Here is a 17,120-nt window from a genome sequence, read left to right on the forward strand (position 1 = left end):
AAGGGCAGTTATGGCTTCCCAGCAGGTCAGTATGGCCATAGAGGTGTCACAGAATTATGGAATGTGCTGAGCTGGGAGGGACCCCCAAGGATCCTGGAGTCCAACCCTCAGCCCTGCACAGGCCCAGCCCCAAGAGTCCCCCCCTGTGCCCCAGAGGATCATCCAAACCCTCCTGCAGCTCTGGCAGCCTTGGGGCTGTGCCCACTGCCCTGGGGAGCCTGTTCAGTGCCAACCACCCTCTGGGGGAAGAACCTTTTGCTGAGATCCACCCTGAGCCTGCCCTGACACAGCTCCAGGCCACTCTCTGGGGTGTTGTGGGTGCCCCAGGCGAGGTGGGTGGCCCCTGGCAGCTCCTCACTTCCCGCCAGGAAACTTGGTTTTAATTGCTCATAAAACTGCAGCGATTGTTTGCAGTTGGAGCGAAGCTCTCGGAGCTCAGCGCCTGCCCCGGGCAGAGTTTTGCTTTAATTTCAGCTAAAATTGTAGAGCTGGTCCTGGTGCACTTCAAGGGATAAAAATAAGTCCAATATTGAAGAGGGGATGTTAGGGGAAAAAAAACCAAAAAACACAGACCCTGTTAGCCTTATTGTGATCCCAAATGAAACAGAAACAGTCCTCTCAAGCCTCTCGACTAATTAGAGGCTAAAAATATAATTGTCAGGCCCCACAGTTACATGCAAAGCAGACTGTATGGGATGGTCTTTGTTATTTTAAACAAAATTACAGTTCCGAGGGCTGTTTCTAATGAAGGCCACGACCAGCTGCTCTTCCACAACAAATCTCTTTTACTGCTGAATAACTACTAAAAGGAAAGGATGGGGCTACCAGAGCTCAGGAATGTCACAGCAACACCAGATGATGGTGACAAGTTGCCAAAGTATTCAGATTGCTCTGGAAGGGATCATAATTTATGGGTCTAACCAGGGGTAAGGGATGAATTCCAAGATGCAGAATTACCCACGGATGAAGGGCTGCTGGAATTGCAGAATTAGAGGACCCCACAGGCACCTCCACATGAGCTGCTCCACAGGGACAGGCAAAAAGTCTGCTGCAATGATATATGAGAGTAGTGGTGGCAGAGGGGATGGATTGGTGGCACTTCTGTCCCCAGCACTGCTGGGACCACAGCTACAATTGCCTCTGGGTGGCCAGAGCTCAGCCAGCATGTTTGGAGCAGAAAGACCAATCCCATCTAGTGATCCAAAATAAAACCAGCTTGGATATGCAGCTTAAAAACCAAATAAGAATAATAATTTTAAAAAAATGCTTCAATATGCTGAAGTATTTATGCAAAATATCGTCAGCTCTGGGCAAGGATAGATCTCAATCCAATTACTGGTAGATGAAATTTCAGAATGGAAAACATTCCATCAAACTGATGGAAAAAGTTGTCCTTGTTGCTGCTTGGAGTACTTAAAATGGATTAAAGAGTTGGTTTTTAGTCCAGGTCTGAAAACAGAAATTCCCCCCATAGGGCTCTGGGCAAGCAGAGCTGCCTGTGGTGCCCTCAGCACATCCCATACCTCCAGCTGCTCTTCCCAAGGAGATCAGTGAGTCCTACATCCAAAGTTATCCCACCTGGGACATGTGGGGAGGGGGGTACCTGCCATGGCACTGCAGAGCTGCACCTGCATGACCCACCCTGGGTGTTGGGAGACATGCTCAGGCCAACAGGGAGCAGGACATGGATGTCAAGGACATGGATGTCACCTCACTCAGCCCATGGCACAGAGCCAACCACATTCCACCTTGGCTCACCCACAGCCACCAGGAAAAGGTCATGGCTTGCAGACCCTTCCTGGCCCTCCAACCAAAGAGCCAGGTCTTGATTAAAATGCCCTGGAAGTGGGTTTTTTCTTCATATTTCAAAACTATCAAGACCTCTTTGAAGGCTGATTAGGCTCCACTTGCATTCCAGGGGGGAACATGTAGGTTTCAAACATGGGTCTGTTCCCAGGAGCTCAGAGCAGGACACAGAAAGCAGCAATCTGCAGGACTGGAGTAGGCAGGAATGCTCCTGACTGCACAGTCAGGGAGAAAGGCCCTCAAAAACACATCCAGAGGTGGCTGTGCTGGTCCTCATGCCCATGGATGTTGGAGGCTGGTGATGGTCATGGAGTGACACAGGGAATACAGGGACAGAACATCCAGCCCTGTGAAGGAGCCAGGGATCAAGGGGGGACACAAACCAGTGTGTGCCAGCCACAAAGGAGGGCAGAGGGATGTGTGTGTGAGGGTAAGGTCACACAGGATGGAAACCAGAGACCCCCTGGCAGAGCAAATCCCCAAGGAAGGGCTGAAGGAATGGCAGAGCATGGGAGAGAATGGGCAGAGCAGGTCCAGGATTTCAGGAGCACAACTGCCAGGGAGGGAGGATTCAGAGGCAGGGGAGAAATTAAGAATAGGGGGGAAGGGGAACAGTGTCACAGGGAGGAACAGACAGCACAGAACTAGAGGTGAGAGGACAAGTGCCTGGTGCAGGGAATGGAGCAGAGTGTCCTGGCAACTGGGGTGAACCAGGGGCTGCACTGGGGTGAGGACCCCGGGGCAGGAGCAGCAGTGGGGTACAGATAGGTTTGGGGTCATGCCAGTGTAGAAGTGAGGACTGCTGGGGGTGGAATAAATAGCCTTGCAAGGAAGGATGGAGGAATGTAGAAGAGGGTGTGGAGTGAGCTGAAGGGGGAAATGGGCAAACAAGATCAGAGCCTGGGGGAGGAAAACACCACCAGAATTCAAAAAATGCCAAACTCGATAGGCTGGGCCAAGGATGCACCTGGAGCAAAGAGCTGCCAGTCACCTCTGTGTCTGGGGACAGCTGAGCCTGGGGACACCATCAGTGGTCTAATGACAACTTGTTTTGCAGAAGAGTGAAGAAACAAGGGAGGGGGAGATCCCTCTGGTGCATCCAAGCTGCGGGACCACATCCCCAGCAGCATTTTGTCTGTCCCACCCTTTCCTCTGCCACGTCTCGCTCAGCCAGGAGTCAGGAGAGATGGATATGCAGAGAACAGTTTATTCCATGTGCAAGATGGAACGAGATGATCTGTAAGGTCCCTTCCAACCCAGGCATTCTGTGATTCTGTGAGGTGGTGGGACGTGGGCAGACTGACAGACCCCAGCCCGGAGGGTCCAGCAGTGCCACCCAGACGCCATCAAGGTGTTCAGGATAATGAGGGAAGAGAATGCTTTGCCAGAGCCCTAACAAGCACTGCCATCCATCTCTGCAATGGCTTTAAGCATAATTAATTCCAGCAGCCTGCCTGCCTGCCAGCTGACTCCACTCTTTACATTAATGACAGTGAAATCCCAGTTTCAAGGGGACAGCAGCAACTGCAAAGGAAGTAGAGCCAGGAGCACGTGTGGGATCCTCTCCCTTCCTTTCCCAGGGCTGTGACACAGCCCCGGGGCCGGGGCAGCCGGTGGCACCAGGTGGCAGCAGCACACCGGGGATGCTCCCTTGCCAGGGCAGCCTCCGCCTCCTCCTTCGTCTTCCCAAGGAGCTGGCAGGGAACAGGGACTGGCAGAGGCTCTGCCATGGCCGTGCTGATTCATTTCCCATCCCAGCCAGGGAGAAGCCCGAGGCAGCAGCAGAGAGCAGGACAGACCCCTCATTCATTTCAGTGAGGGCACATGGAGGAGCCACGGACCGAGAGCCCCCGCTGCCCCTGTGCCATCCCCACCCTCCAGGGCTTTCATCCCGAGCTGGCAGAGATGGGATTCAAAGCTAAGGCTCCAAGCTGAACTCCATAACCACCACACTGACAGAGACAGGAAGCACAGCTTTGGCAAACATTTCCCAAGTCCCCTGTAACTCCAGCCCGTTGTTCTCTGAGCTTTGTTTGCTTTTCTTTTAAAAAACAGTTGGGACATTTCAAGTCACAATTAAGCCTTTATTCAAATACAAACAATTGCCTGGTCCCTACCCAAAGCAGTGCAGATGGACCCATCCCAGCTGCAATCCAGACTCCTGCCTGCTCCTGGGGGTCCTGCAGCCTGGAGGGAGGGAGGGATGTGTGGGCAATGGGCTCCCTCTCACCCTGCCCTGGCAGCGCCTCTCTCCTCACCGTGCACTGATCTGAACTCAGCCTCAGGAAGGAAGCAGCAACAGCTTCAAGGAAATGGTGCCTGCACTGCTGAGGTCACATCCCAAGTCTCCAGGCTGGAAAAGTACTGTCTAAACTGCTCTCTGTGCAAACACTCAGATCTCGTTATGCATGAGGAGAATTCACCTTTTAATTCCCGTCAGCTCGGGGAGTCTCTGACAGCCGTGGTTTTCTTTGAAAAGCAATCTTTGTCACTGCAGAAAAACATGAAATATGTGACCCAAATGCACCAGAAGGCTCTGAAATCTCTCCCCCTCTCCACCCCACAACAGCTTTTCCCAGCCTAGCTCAGGGCTCTCCAGAGCACCCACCTGCAACGTCCTCGCACTCCACATGTGGGTATTTTCAAACAACTTCAAGCAACCAGCAGCAACACAAATCCAGCCCTGTTGTTTTTATAAATATAACTATTATTCTTTTATACAGGTGCATAAACAGACTCATCTGGTATTACTTTAGGACTCCTAAGGTTTCTGAGGCATCTGCCTGCAGCCAGAGGACAGGATGGATGGGGGAACTACAGCCCTTGGTAAAGGCAGCTGGACACCTCTGGCATCCAAGCTGGCACCTGCCTGCAAGGATCTGGATCCCCACTGGGACAGACAGTCAGTAGAAACAGTGTCTGAAAGAAAAAGATCCTGCTGTTATTACAGGTGATCACATGCCCTGCAATGGTCCTGTAACAGTACTGGGGTTCACAGCCCTGTGACAGCTGCAGTTCCAGCTCTGGCTGTGCCTCCTGGACTCTGGAACCACGTGCTGCTGGCCAGACCCCAGGCCAGAGCCCACGTGCCTTCATTAACAGGCAAAATTTCTAGGAGAGCCTGTTTTCTCCAAGAGCAGCTTTCCTCTGTGGGAATGAAATGAAGCATTTTTCAGTCACGCACATAAACACGGACGTGTGAAAGCTACGACCGAAACCGCAGCAGGTTTGGGAGCACAACAAGGCATCGGGATTTCTTCTCCTGACTCACCCAAACCAAGCCCAGTTTCCCCAGCAGCCTCCCCACAGCCAGCTGCCCTAAGGAGGTGGATCCTGCACCAGGATCTGCAGTGCTGACAGCGATGTCCAACCCTTGAAATGTGGCTGGGAACACACATCTCCACTGAGCACTCCTAGTGGAAACCCAGCTCCTCTCCAAAACTTGCTATAATTGTGCCATCATCAAATGAATTTCCCATCTCCCCCTTCCCCAGGAAGAACCTCTAAAACAGAGCAACGGGCAGGTGCTCAGGGTTTCTACCATGAAGATACAGAAGACCACAAGAGGAGAGGGAAACACTTGAGAGCTGTTATTAATAACTTAAGAGCTCCCTAGGGATTACATGTCCAACCTGAGCATGGTTGGCTCTTGTGGAGAGCCTGGGTTTGTGGGCAGCACCTCCAGATGGTTTGTTATGTTGACAGCCTGGACACCCTCCATCCTTCTGGCACTGTGGAGAGGAGCCTTCTGAGGGCTTGTGTTGCCACTGCTGCTCTTCCCAACCAGGCAATGAATTTGGAAACTTGCCCTTCACGAGGCTTTCCTGGGGGTGGTATCCCTCCCAAAACCAAGCAATACCTCACCTAGCCTTGAACAATTCTGTTTCACCCCAGCTGGTTTAAGAAGGTTAAAGCAGATCCCCTGGTCTTTAATTTCCAGGTATCCGGAGCCTGCAAAAATGCTTTGTACTTCAGCAATGGAAAATCCCACGGAGGGACTGCCTTGCACACTGACCTGCTTTCATTAATAACCTCACCTCAAAGGATGTGGGCAGGTCAGCAAGTTCAGCTGAGCTTAAGTGCTCCCATCCCTGCTCTCCACCACGAGCTTAACTGCTGCTAAAAACAGCACTGGCCATGCCGGCCGCTCCAAAGGCACTCTGAGAAAGGGAAACCCCCAGCCAATCGATCCAAGGGAAGGAAAGGCAATGGGATATATATATATATATATTTAGCAAGTCCCCAGCTTATCTAGCAGCAAGAGCTGCTCACATTCACACACCCTGTCCCTCCCTGCTGCCAGCTCCCACCAGGATGGGGGGGTGAAGGCGACCACGTGCTGGGCTCGGCACTGAAAGGAGCCTGAGGATTTATACTCATCTGCTGCAATTCACACGAGGTTTTATCAGGGCTAGGAACAGAGCCTGGGATTTATTACAGTTATCAAAGGGAAGAAGACTCATTAGGGATCAAATTCCTGCCTCTAAAAGGTTTAGGAGAGAACTGAAATGCATCAGACTGACTCTACTTAAGATAAATCTCAGGAAGCAATGGGATTTTTATTGTCTTTGCCCAAACACGAGGCAGTTCCCTTCCTCCCATCAGTGCATCACTGACAGGCACAGATGGAACCCCATGGCTGCTGAAAACAGTGGCAGTTCCAGCTGAATCCAGGTTTTCCCCAGTGCTATGTATCCACTCCAGCCCACACTCTGCCACACAGGTCACACCCCGAGCTCCAGCACCACGGAACATCTGGAACCACAGCACCCGGTGAGGCACCTTCCCACTCCCCAGCTCCTATGGCTCCAGTACCAACCCTTTGCTGTGGGATTTTGGGGGGTGGGAGGAAGCAGGAGCAGCAGCACAAGGGCAGTGGGATCCCACCCGCTGGGCTGATGCTCCCCAGGGAATTCCAGCAGAGGAACCGGCTGCTCGTTCCGGCTTCGGCTGCTTCGTCATGAGTAAAACACGCTGAAAATGTGACTTCCTCTGCTACAGACCTATTGAACCTTTTTGGAGAAGTCTAAGGAACTTCCTCTTGTGTTTCAATAAAAGACAAGCTCACAGGAAGAACAGTTCCTGTCATACTTCTGGGAATTCCTCTGGTAAAAACACCTACTGAAGAAGGACCGATGCAGTAGGAGAAAGGGAAGTGAGGTGGGGGTCACTTTTCACCGAGTCTGTGGTTTATAATAAAACAAAACTGTGAGTCCACTTCACAGCACAAACCAACTTTTACTTCCTCTTTTGCCCCATTAAGCAGCAGCAACGAAAGCTCTGCACAGTTTCCTAATGAGCCAGACCTGCAGAGAACCTCTGCATTCGAGAGTTTCATATTTAAAAAAAATCATCTCCCTTCGCTCTCCTTGCTGAACAAAACAGGTTCTGTCTAGGATCATCTTATCCAGCATCCCAAGGTGCTTGGCCACCTGTTCTCCTTTGGAAATACACACACGAGGCAGCAGAGGGATCCATCTCCCTGCTGGCACACGGGGAAGCACACGGTGGCACTCCCTGGAGAGGGTGAATGTATTGACCTTTCATTTGCAGAAAGGGGAAAGAGCAAAGACCAGGGTAGGTAAGACATGACCTCGTGCCAGCCTGAGAAGGGCAAAGGACACCAGGGAGGGTTTGCTGGCATATCCCAACCCTGACACCCACTCACCCATGGATGTGCATCCAGCCCTGCTGGCTCCCTGCTGGGTACCTTGGCATTCCCCCTGCCTGCAATCCATCTCCAACGAGCACAGCACCTTGGATGCTGGAAGCTACCAGCTCTCTCAGAGGGAATGGTCAGGGGTGTGAGTCAGCCCCAGACACTAAAAAGGATGTGACCAATCCTTCAGGCCACAGCAGGCCTGTTCACTCCGTTCTGATCATTTATTATCTCCAAGCCCTGCAGAGGTTTCCCTGCAGGCCCTGCTCCTCCCTAAGTCCATCAAATCTCAGCTTGAGGCAGCTCCATTAATTATCCCTTCTGCAACCAGACTCATCCCTCACCTTCAGCAAGCAGCAAAGACTCTCTCCAACACAGTTCCTCATGCTCCCAAAGGGCTGTGGGACACAACATCACCCAGGAGCAGAGTCAACACCATCACTGAGTGTTTACAGCAAAGACCAGCTGTGCCCAGGTCACCCCTCCAAAGATGCTGCCCCCCAAATCCCACCCTGTTCTCACCAGGCACAGCAGACACCCCCTCCACGGATGGCAGCTGAGGAGCAGAAACGGAGCTGTCATGGAGCAAAGCTGCTGCAGCAACAGCTCTGCTGGAGGGACGTTTCCCCCGTGGGCAGAGGAGCAGTTGGCACTGCCCTGGGAGATGGTGCAATGTGGCAGAGCTGCAGGGAACGTCTGAGACTCACTCCTGGATCCCCTCGGGGATTTCTGTACCGACCTCCAGTGCCTGGGAGTCTCTTCCCTCTCCCCTTCCCTCACCACAGCACTTCTAACAAACACCTCCTGGACTCCTGCCATTGTGTGCCCTTTAGGAACAACAGTGATGCACCACAGGTTCAAAACCCCCTGGAAAACAGGGACTTCACAGCACAAAGCAGCACTTCTCCTTTGGAAACCGAGGGACTTTCTCTTCCCCGTGGGCAGCTACACCCACACACAAAAGCTCAGAGCACATCAGTACCAGACATTCAGAGCACAGCAGAATTTCACCTGCCCAAGTCCAGAGGTACCAAGGCCCTGAGCAGGGCTGCAGTGTGGGAGGTGGGGCAGGAACAGGAAGGATACACAGCACTGGGTTATCCTGGGGATGATTAAACTGCCTAAATCTAGAAAACTGCCTAAATCTACTTTATAAAGGCACTGTGAGCTGTAGTACCGACCGAGGCTGGCACTGGTTCCAAAATTCCCAATCACCTGGTTATCAATCAGCTCAGCCAGGCAACAGCTGCTTTGTGAAGAGCCACTGCTGACATCAGCTCTTGTCCCTCTCCCTGGACAGGGTGTTGTTCCCTCTTCCTGCAAAAGGAAAAGGGGCAGCAGGCAGAGGCCCTGGCACTTTGTGGAAGCCAGGTCCAGATGGAGATGTTTCCTTGCTGCAAGCAAGATGAGATTTTCCTATTGCCCAGACTCCCTCTTGCTATATCCACATCCTCTGGCTGGGATTGCACACACATCCATGGCCTCTGGATATCACCTGCTGTGCAAGAAAGAGGGGGCACTGGGAGCTTTCCTTTCCTAGAGAAGACATCTCTTGGAAAGGGATGGATCTGAAAAACACAAGCCAGGAGCTCTCTGACAGAGAAATAGTGAGTGTGGCACTTTCTAGAAGCAGCAGATCCTCCCCTCCACTCCAGGCAGGTGATGAACAGCCCCGTGCAGGTGAGAGAGATGTTTGCAGAGGACTGAGAAGAAGCAGGCACATTGTTTAGGAGCACAAAGGATCCAAATACACAGAAGGAAAAGCTGATACCCCAGAAAGGGGAGCCAGAGTTAATCCCTCTGCAGGGCTCCCAGCCATCCCGCTGTCCATTGGGACTGGAGGGAATTGGCTGCATGGCAGGCACAGGAGCAGACATTCATCACACCAGAACTCAGCAGCAGCTCCCCGAGTCACGAGGACCTCAGCTTTCAAAAAATAAAGCAGCACTGAACTTTAGCATCAAAGGAAATAAATCCCACATAGAGAGGACACAGAAGTCTCAGGCTGTGACAAACCCTGGAGTCGCCCTGGGGGAGCACTGGAGAGGGAATGTGGGGCTGACAAGGGCCCAGACCTACCCACGGGCACAGGAAAGTTGTCAAGAGGACTCCAAAACATGAACTGTACTTCAGCACAGCCAGAGGGAAAATTTAACCCCCCGGGTCACTGGGAATGTACAGCAGACACAGCACCCTCAGTGGTACAAACAACATCTTGAATAAAATCTCTGGTGCTTCCAGAGGAGCTCACCAAATCCCACTTTGCTGTGCATCTTCCCACCAAGCCCCCAAACACATCACAGCTGGACCTCCCCCACCCAAAGCCAGCCCTGGCACACACAGGCTGCTCTGCTCCACAGCCGACTTCAGCCTCGTGCCTGAAGAGACTCATTTCCACTGCCCCAAGCCTGACCTGCAGGGCAGCACAGGCTTTCTGGCCTGTGCCCAGATGCCAAGGGCTTGCTCCAAAGTTTTCAGCAAGAACAGAACATTTTAGCCTTTGGAAAACTCAGCCTGCTGTCCGGGAAGGAAGGCAGAAGTGCCTTTGGCACGGGGGCAGCAGGAAGGGGGGGGCAGCGTGGCTGGAAAGCAGAAGGGAGTGCAAGCCCAAGTAGTGCTGACTGGGGTGAGAAGCAAAAATTCCAGGGCTCCTCACATCCTCCTAAAGGTACACCTGAGCACCCAGGGCCACGAGGGGCCGCTGGGTTATGGTGCCAGGTGGTGGTGGTGGCAGCCAAGGCACTGCAGGAAGCACGGGCATGACCCCAGGGCAGGCAGCCAGGCTCTCCCCAGGTACCCTCAGCAAAGCGTTCCCCAGGCTCGGTGTAGGTGCCTCATAAACGAGATACTAAACAGGACAGCGGCTTCTCCTGTTCCCATTAAGACAGTGGGACAGATTCCACCTGGCTCTGCCCCACTGGTGGCCCTGAGTGCTACGTGCCAGTCATGCTCCTGCAATAAAGTGACTTCCGACGAGTATTTCGAAAGATTAAAAAAAAAAAAAAATTTATTGTGAATCCAGGCAGCACAGCCTGAACAACAGAGGCGACTGAATAGATTCATGCTGCATTGCCACAAGGCACTCATCCACTCGGGGAAAGCTGGCTACTTCAACAAGTTTCTAGAATAAAACAAAACAACAAAACCCTCTGAAGCTTCCAGAAGGAACAATGCAAACTGCAGCCCTTGCTCGCAGCAGTCCTGGGCTCCACCAGGGACCAGCAGGGAAAGGCTGGCAGGGTCTAAGCAATTCAACTGACTGCAGAGCAGAAATGCTTTGAGGGTCCTCACCATAAAGCTGTCACTCACCAGCAGTGCCATGTCCAAGCACGTTCAGCCAGAGAGCAATTCCACAGTTTCATTCTGCAGAGAAGAACTGGTCAGGTTGGAAAAGGCACAACAACACTGCTGGCCAGTCAGTGCTGCTCGGACTGCACGAAATGGCAGAAGGCTGAGCTCCAGAGAACACCCCGCTGCAATTCTGGGCTTAAGTTCAGCTACAAGACTTTGCCCCCGAGCAGATAAGTCGGGAGCCGTGTCTGCCCCTGGCCCTGCTGCCAGCACAGCTCCTCCAAAGCGGGGTGGAGCTGACAGTGGTCAGCAACCTCGGCTAAAGGCACCAGATTTGGCTCTCGTTCAGTCTCAGACAGAGGCGCCCAATATATCACCTGGACGTTGCCATCGGAGCATTCCCATCCACCTTTTACCTAGCAAACCCCATTCCCAAGGTTTAGCTACACCTCAATCCCCATCACCATCCTTCCCATCTCCGTGGTGGGGTCAGACCCACTCTCTTGCAAGGGACAGTGTGGTGTTTCTGTCCCCCAGGAAGAGAAATGCTGGCAAAAGCAAAACCCCATCGTGCACGGCTGGACCGGGGACCTTCCCGGGAATGTAATGGCTGGGATCAGCTGTGTCAAACACCCTGCTGAGCAAACACCCCACCTAGAAGATAAGCAACAGGACCCAGGAGGGCAGGCAGATCAGAAATGCTCTGCATCAGAGGCTGAAGGGAATGAAGGGCCTACAAATGCTCACAACATAAGAGGAAACCTCTGAGGCCAGAAACTTGATACATGTTGAAACAGAATATACTGACACACAACTCTCCTCTCTTGGGATAGGCCCTGGGCAGGCTTTTCCTTCCTGAAGAAGAAATTTGAGGGCATCTCAACTGAAAAAGAGCAACACAGTCAAAATAATAAGTGACGACGAAGTCCCTCCTGTTGCAGAGAGCGGGAACTGCTCTGAGGGTGCTGTGTGTGCTGTTCAGTTTTCCTGTTGCTCTGTCCCACCAAAGTTCTCTCTGGTGGGAACGGCAGATGCTGCCCCCGAGCCCACCATGCACAGATCACTGCAGAGCGATGCTGCAAAAGAAATCCCAGGCAAAACTATCCCCACAGTCCAATCCCCATCCCTCCTGGGAACGGGCTCCTCCAGCTCCGAGGTAAACCCAGGCATGACAGAGCAAATGGAGGCTCCACATCAACCCTCAGCATGAGGAAGTCCCGACAGACCCAAATCTCCATGTGTGTCAGACCCTCACCAGCACAAGACTCACCAGCCCAGAGGTAAATGCAGGGAAGTTGGAGGGAAAGAGATGGCAGGGAAGGGAAGGAGGGTGAGATGCAGCCCGAAGAGCTCAGGCTTTGAGACAGCGGCTCCCCAGCAGCACCACAGACTCTCTGGCAGGAAAACGGGCTCATTTCAAGCAGGATTCAACCCCTGAGCACGTTTTGGTTTCATTTCAGCTCCCATTCCCAGGGAAAAGAGCTGATTTCCCTGCGCCAGGCAAGAAACCAGGCGCTATTCCAGCAAACCCAGCACCACGGTGCACTGCTGCTGCCAGAGCCTTCCAACCCATCCCAACCTCCGAGGCTCTGGCTGCAAAGCTGAAGCACCTCACTCTCCTTCCATGCAGAAATTCCCCATCCCTCGTGGAAAGCATCCCCATTCCCTTGGATTCAGCTCCGGGCTGCGAGGTGCGGATGAGGCCGTACCAGACAGGAACCAACCCCCCCTGGAAAGCAGGGCCTGAGCAGGCATTTGCTATTTATAAGCTAATCATCTGATCCCTCCGAAGGGAAATCCTATCCTTTGGGGCTGTTGGGAGCTCAGGGAACTGCGGGAGCGCCGGGGAGGAACAGAAGGGAAGAAATTACAGCAGCGAGGAGCGACCCAGACAAAATTCCTCCCCGCTCCTCCGTGCCACCCTCCCGGAGAACAGGCCAGGGATTATGAGCAGGGATTAATCTGTTCCGCTAATTTGCTAAGAGCAAAGTAATTTTTTAAATAGCTCTGGTCCCCATTCATCATTATCTAAAAAGGGCCCTGGTCTGGTTCTGCAAAGAGCAGTAAGAGTCTCACGGTAAGAGCCTGCTGGAAATCCAGGAACACGTGGGGAACTGGCTGGCTGGAGCTGCCTTGGAAGGTGGAAGAGAAAGGTATGAGCTTTCAGAGTTGCTTGCTAGTTCTTAATTCCTGGGGGAACGTGCCTGCCCTGGGAAGCTGAGTGTGATGTGCAAGCACTGATTTTACTTCTCCTGTTCACATTTCTCCCTGATGGAAGTAATCTGGGTTAGATGACACTGCTGGGTTTTGCTGTGAAACAATGCTCAGTCATCTCCAACACCACTGCACACACTCAGTGCAACGCCAGAAACGATCCCAGCTCTCTGTAACCTCCTTTTTCCTCACTTCTCAAGGTACTACTGAGAACGAGCCTCTCCCTCAGCTGACAGCAGCCTCTAAAACAGAGGAAGGAGAGGAGGAGTGGAAATAGCTCCGTCTCAAACAGCACAGACTAAACCACATCTCTTGGAGAAGAAGGCCCAGTTCCTGGAGCAATCCTCACAAACTGAGTGGCCAAGAGCCATGCAGGCCTGGCACCTGCCTCCAGGTGAGCAAAGCTCTGTGAGATGGAGGGACCAGGATAGGGAAGGGCTGCTCACACCATTCCCTGCGCTCCCACTGGGACAAGAGAGACTTTGAGAAGCCCCACGTAAACAAAAAACAAAAGCAGGCCAGTTGCATATTTGGCAGATTGAGATCACAATAAAAGCTGGCACAGCAGCCTCCTCCAAAGCAAGAACTACCCCCAAAGCTTCCCTTGATTTGGATTTTTTGGGGTTTTTTTTCTTCCTCTTAGCTTGTCACAGCCCAACCTGACAGGAAAGTGACACTGTTGTTGAGACAGAAGGGCTGGAAGGACCTTGCCACAAACCCCACAGCAACGATACCTCTGAGGAAATGTCCCTGTTCAGGCTCTCACAGATACATGAAATAACTGTCACAGCCAGAGGAAGATTCCTGCAAACACAGCAAAGGAAAGGGGAGCTCAGACGCTCCTAGAAATTAATAAGTGAAACTTTTCAATTTATTTCCCAGTCTTCATCCAGGTTTACTTAGAAATCCATCCTCCAGCAAACTCCCTGAAAGACATCAGAGCCACCATACCAACCCCCAAGCAGAGCAGACCCCAGAACTCCCAGGGCTGCCAGCCCAGCTGCTTTTATCAAAAAAAAGGAAAATATGGAAACTCCACATAAAAGCTGACAGCCCATACAAAGTCATTGCTGCCTCAGGGAAGTTTGTGCTCATGCTTGAAGCTCTATCACTTAAAAATACACATTTTGGTTTGCATGCACATGTACCCCCACCCCTCCCAGCCAGACTGAATTCCCAGCGTCCAACCTCTGTCCTCCACATGCAGACTGGCCAGATCTCCTCTCAGGTTCTTGCTGGAGGAAGCAGATGGAGTTCTCAGCACCACATGGCAGCTTTTTTCACCTTTAATCCCAGCATCTCTGAATTCTGCACAGTTTTTCCACCAGCTCTGAACCACCACACACAGGCACCAAACCCAGAGGCAGCAGCCTTTGCTGAGATAATGCCCCCTCTCCTCCTCCTCCTTTACACTGAGGGTCCAACGCCCACCTCCAGCCTGACTTTCTGCATTCAATATATCCATAAACTCAGGCAAAAATTCCTGCTTCCTAGGACAGATCCCACTCCTCCCTTGCCTCTCTGTGCCCATTACAGACTCTTCCAGAATAGTTAGTTTTCTCTGGTAAAACATGTGTGGCCCAAAGCCCAGTGCCAAACTAGCCAGACCCCTGTGTTGGATCCTCATTTCCCATTTCCCACTCAGCACTCCGAGTTTCCCATGAACTTCCTCAGCTTTTTAGCTCCAAAACTCCTTCAAGCCACTGCCAAAACCACCAGCAGGATGCTTATGAGACCGTTGACATGCTGTCCCCAACAACGTCCTAGGAACCCCCAATTTAACACGGATTATTTTGAGTTCATCCCCCTTCAGTTAATTCAGCAGGAAAAGCCAAAGGCATCGTTGCAGACGCTTCAGGGAAGCCAGTGGTGACAACACAGCGTTAGCTGAGGGGGCTCGAAATAAACGTCCAGCCTGCAACACCACCAAACTTACAGCCAGCACCAGCTCCCGCCCAACACGGAGGGGAGGCACCTGCTCCAAAAACACAGCCCCGAGAGATCTCCGGAGGGTAGCCGGGTGCGAACAAGAACCAGCTCCCCGGCGGTGCAAGAACCTCCCACCCTCCGGGCGCTCCCAGGCGGGATCTCCGCGGCCCCGGGGAATGGGGCAGCGAGCCGGGCCCGCGGGCTCGGCCGGGGAAAGGCCCAGGCCCCGAGCGCCGCAGAGCCGGAGCGGTGCAGGGCAGGGCTGTGATGGCCAACCCGCCCCCGCCCGGTGTGGCGGAGGGGCCGCCGCCTCAGCGCTGCCGCCGCCGGGCGGTGCCGCCCCTCACGGACAGGCCCCGGGGAGGCCGCGCTGGCCGGGCGGCGGGGAGGAGGAGCGGCAGCGGCGAGAGGGCGGCGGGAGGCGGTTTCCGACGGCCCCCGGTGCCCCCGCCCCGGAGCCCCCGGTCTCACCTGCCCCGTCCGGGGGTCCCGCCCGGCTCCGGCCGCGCCGCTCCCGCCTCTGCCGCGTGCGCCTCCCGCCCGGCCCCCCCGCCGCCGGCGCGCGCGCCGCCGCCAATCAGCGCCCGGCACCGCCGGCGCCCCCGGCCAATCAGCGCACGGAACGCGTCCCCGCCCAGCGCCGCCGGCTGCCAGGCCACGCCCCCCCCGCGGCTCCCGCCAGGCCTATCCCGTGACACGCCGGGGAGGGGGCGGGACCCGGTGCCGGGCGGCCAATGAGAAATCACAGCGCGTCCCGCCGCGGCCAATGGGAGGCCGCGCGGCTCTTCCCCTCAGGAACGGGCGGGGGGTCGAGGGTCGGGGTGTCCCGTCACGTGATCGCCCGCACAGGGACCCCCTCAGCCCTCACCGGGACCGGCCCGAGGGACCCCGGCCATGAGGGACCCCGGCCATGAGGGACCCCGGGCATGAGGGACCCCCGGGCATGAGGGACCCTGGCCATGAGGGACCCCCGGGCATGAGGGACCCCCGGGCATGAGGGACCCCGGGCATGAGGGACCCTGGCCATGAGGGACCCCGGGCATGAGGGACCCCCGCCATGAGGGACCCCGGGCATGAGGGACCCTGGCCATGAGGGACCCCGCCATGAGGGACCCCCGGGCATGAGGGACCCCGGGCATGAGGGATCCCGGGCATGAGGGACCCCGGGCATGAGCGATCCCGGCCATGAGGGACCCCGGGCATGAGGGATCCCGGGCATGAGGGACCCCCGTCATGAGGGACCCCCTGGCCATGAGGGACCCCGGGCATGAGAGATCCCCTGGCCATGAGGGTCCCTGGGCATGAGAGACCCCGGGCATGAGGGACCCCCGGCCATGAGGGACCCCCGCCATGAGGGACCCCCGGCCATGAGGGACCCCCGGGCATGAGGGACCCCCGCCATGAGGGACCCCGGGCATGAGGGACCCCCCGGCCATGAGGGACCCCCGCCATGAGGGACCCCGGGCATGAGGGACCCCCGTCATGAGGGACCCCGGGCATGAGGGACCCCGGCCATGAGGGACCCCGGGCATGAGGGACCCCGGGCATGAGCGATCCCGGCCATGAGGGATCCCCGGCCATGAGGGACCCCCCGGACCCGGCCGGGGCGGGATAGTGTGGGGAGGGGGGAAGGATTGGCTCAGAGCCGGGCCCCGCTGCCTGCGGAGCCAGCGGGACAGTCAATGGAGCGTGAGGCCTCACTATTCTATCGCCCTGCATCCAGCCTCGCTCAGCGGCTGCTTCCCTCTGCCTCCTCAGGGGAATGTGTATCCCAGGGGCTGGATGAGCATCCCAGTGGTGGATGTGCTTCCCAGGGGGTGGATGTGTATTCCAAGGCTGGGTGTGTCTCCCCCGGGGTGGATGTGCCTGTGCCCCTGTCCCTGGGTTTCCCCATCCTTGGTGTTACTTCTGCCATTCCCACCCGGGTCTCTGCCTGTGCTCAGCCTTCTGGGGCAATCCCAGCCTTTCAGACAGCCCAGGTTTTACATTCCAGGCTCCTGCAGGATGAAGACAGGGCTGCTGGGCCCGTGGGTGCATCACAGAGCCACAGAAGGGATGGGGTTGGAAGGGACCTCTGGAGATCAGCCAGTTCAACCCTGCTGCCAAGGCAGAGTCACCTGGAGCAGGTGACACAGGAAGGTTTGGAATGTCCCAGAGAGGGAGACTCCACACCCTCCCTGGGCAGCTGTTCCAGGATGAGGTGCTGCTGCCCTGGGTGGTG

The 17,120-nt window shown here is 55.0% G+C and overlaps 1 protein-coding gene across 1 annotated transcript in view; it reads right to left on the reverse strand.

Moving 5' to 3' along the window:
* MTMR4 (myotubularin related protein 4) overlaps positions 1-15,440 on the reverse strand; it is a 56,370-nt gene extending 40,930 nt beyond the window's left edge. Inside the window, exon 1 of the mRNA XM_050325964.1 lies at positions 15,371-15,440. The gene's annotated coding sequence lies outside the window, so the exon portion shown is untranslated. The remainder of the gene's footprint in view (positions 1-15,370) is intronic.
* Positions 15,441-17,120: the final 1,680 nt, after the last annotated feature.

The sequence above is a fragment of the Myiozetetes cayanensis genome, unplaced genomic scaffold, assembly GCF_022539395.1.
Source record: "Myiozetetes cayanensis isolate MyiCay16 unplaced genomic scaffold, myiCay2020 scf30, whole genome shotgun sequence".
In the NCBI taxonomy this organism is placed as follows: Eukaryota; Metazoa; Chordata; class Aves; order Passeriformes; family Tyrannidae; genus Myiozetetes; species Myiozetetes cayanensis.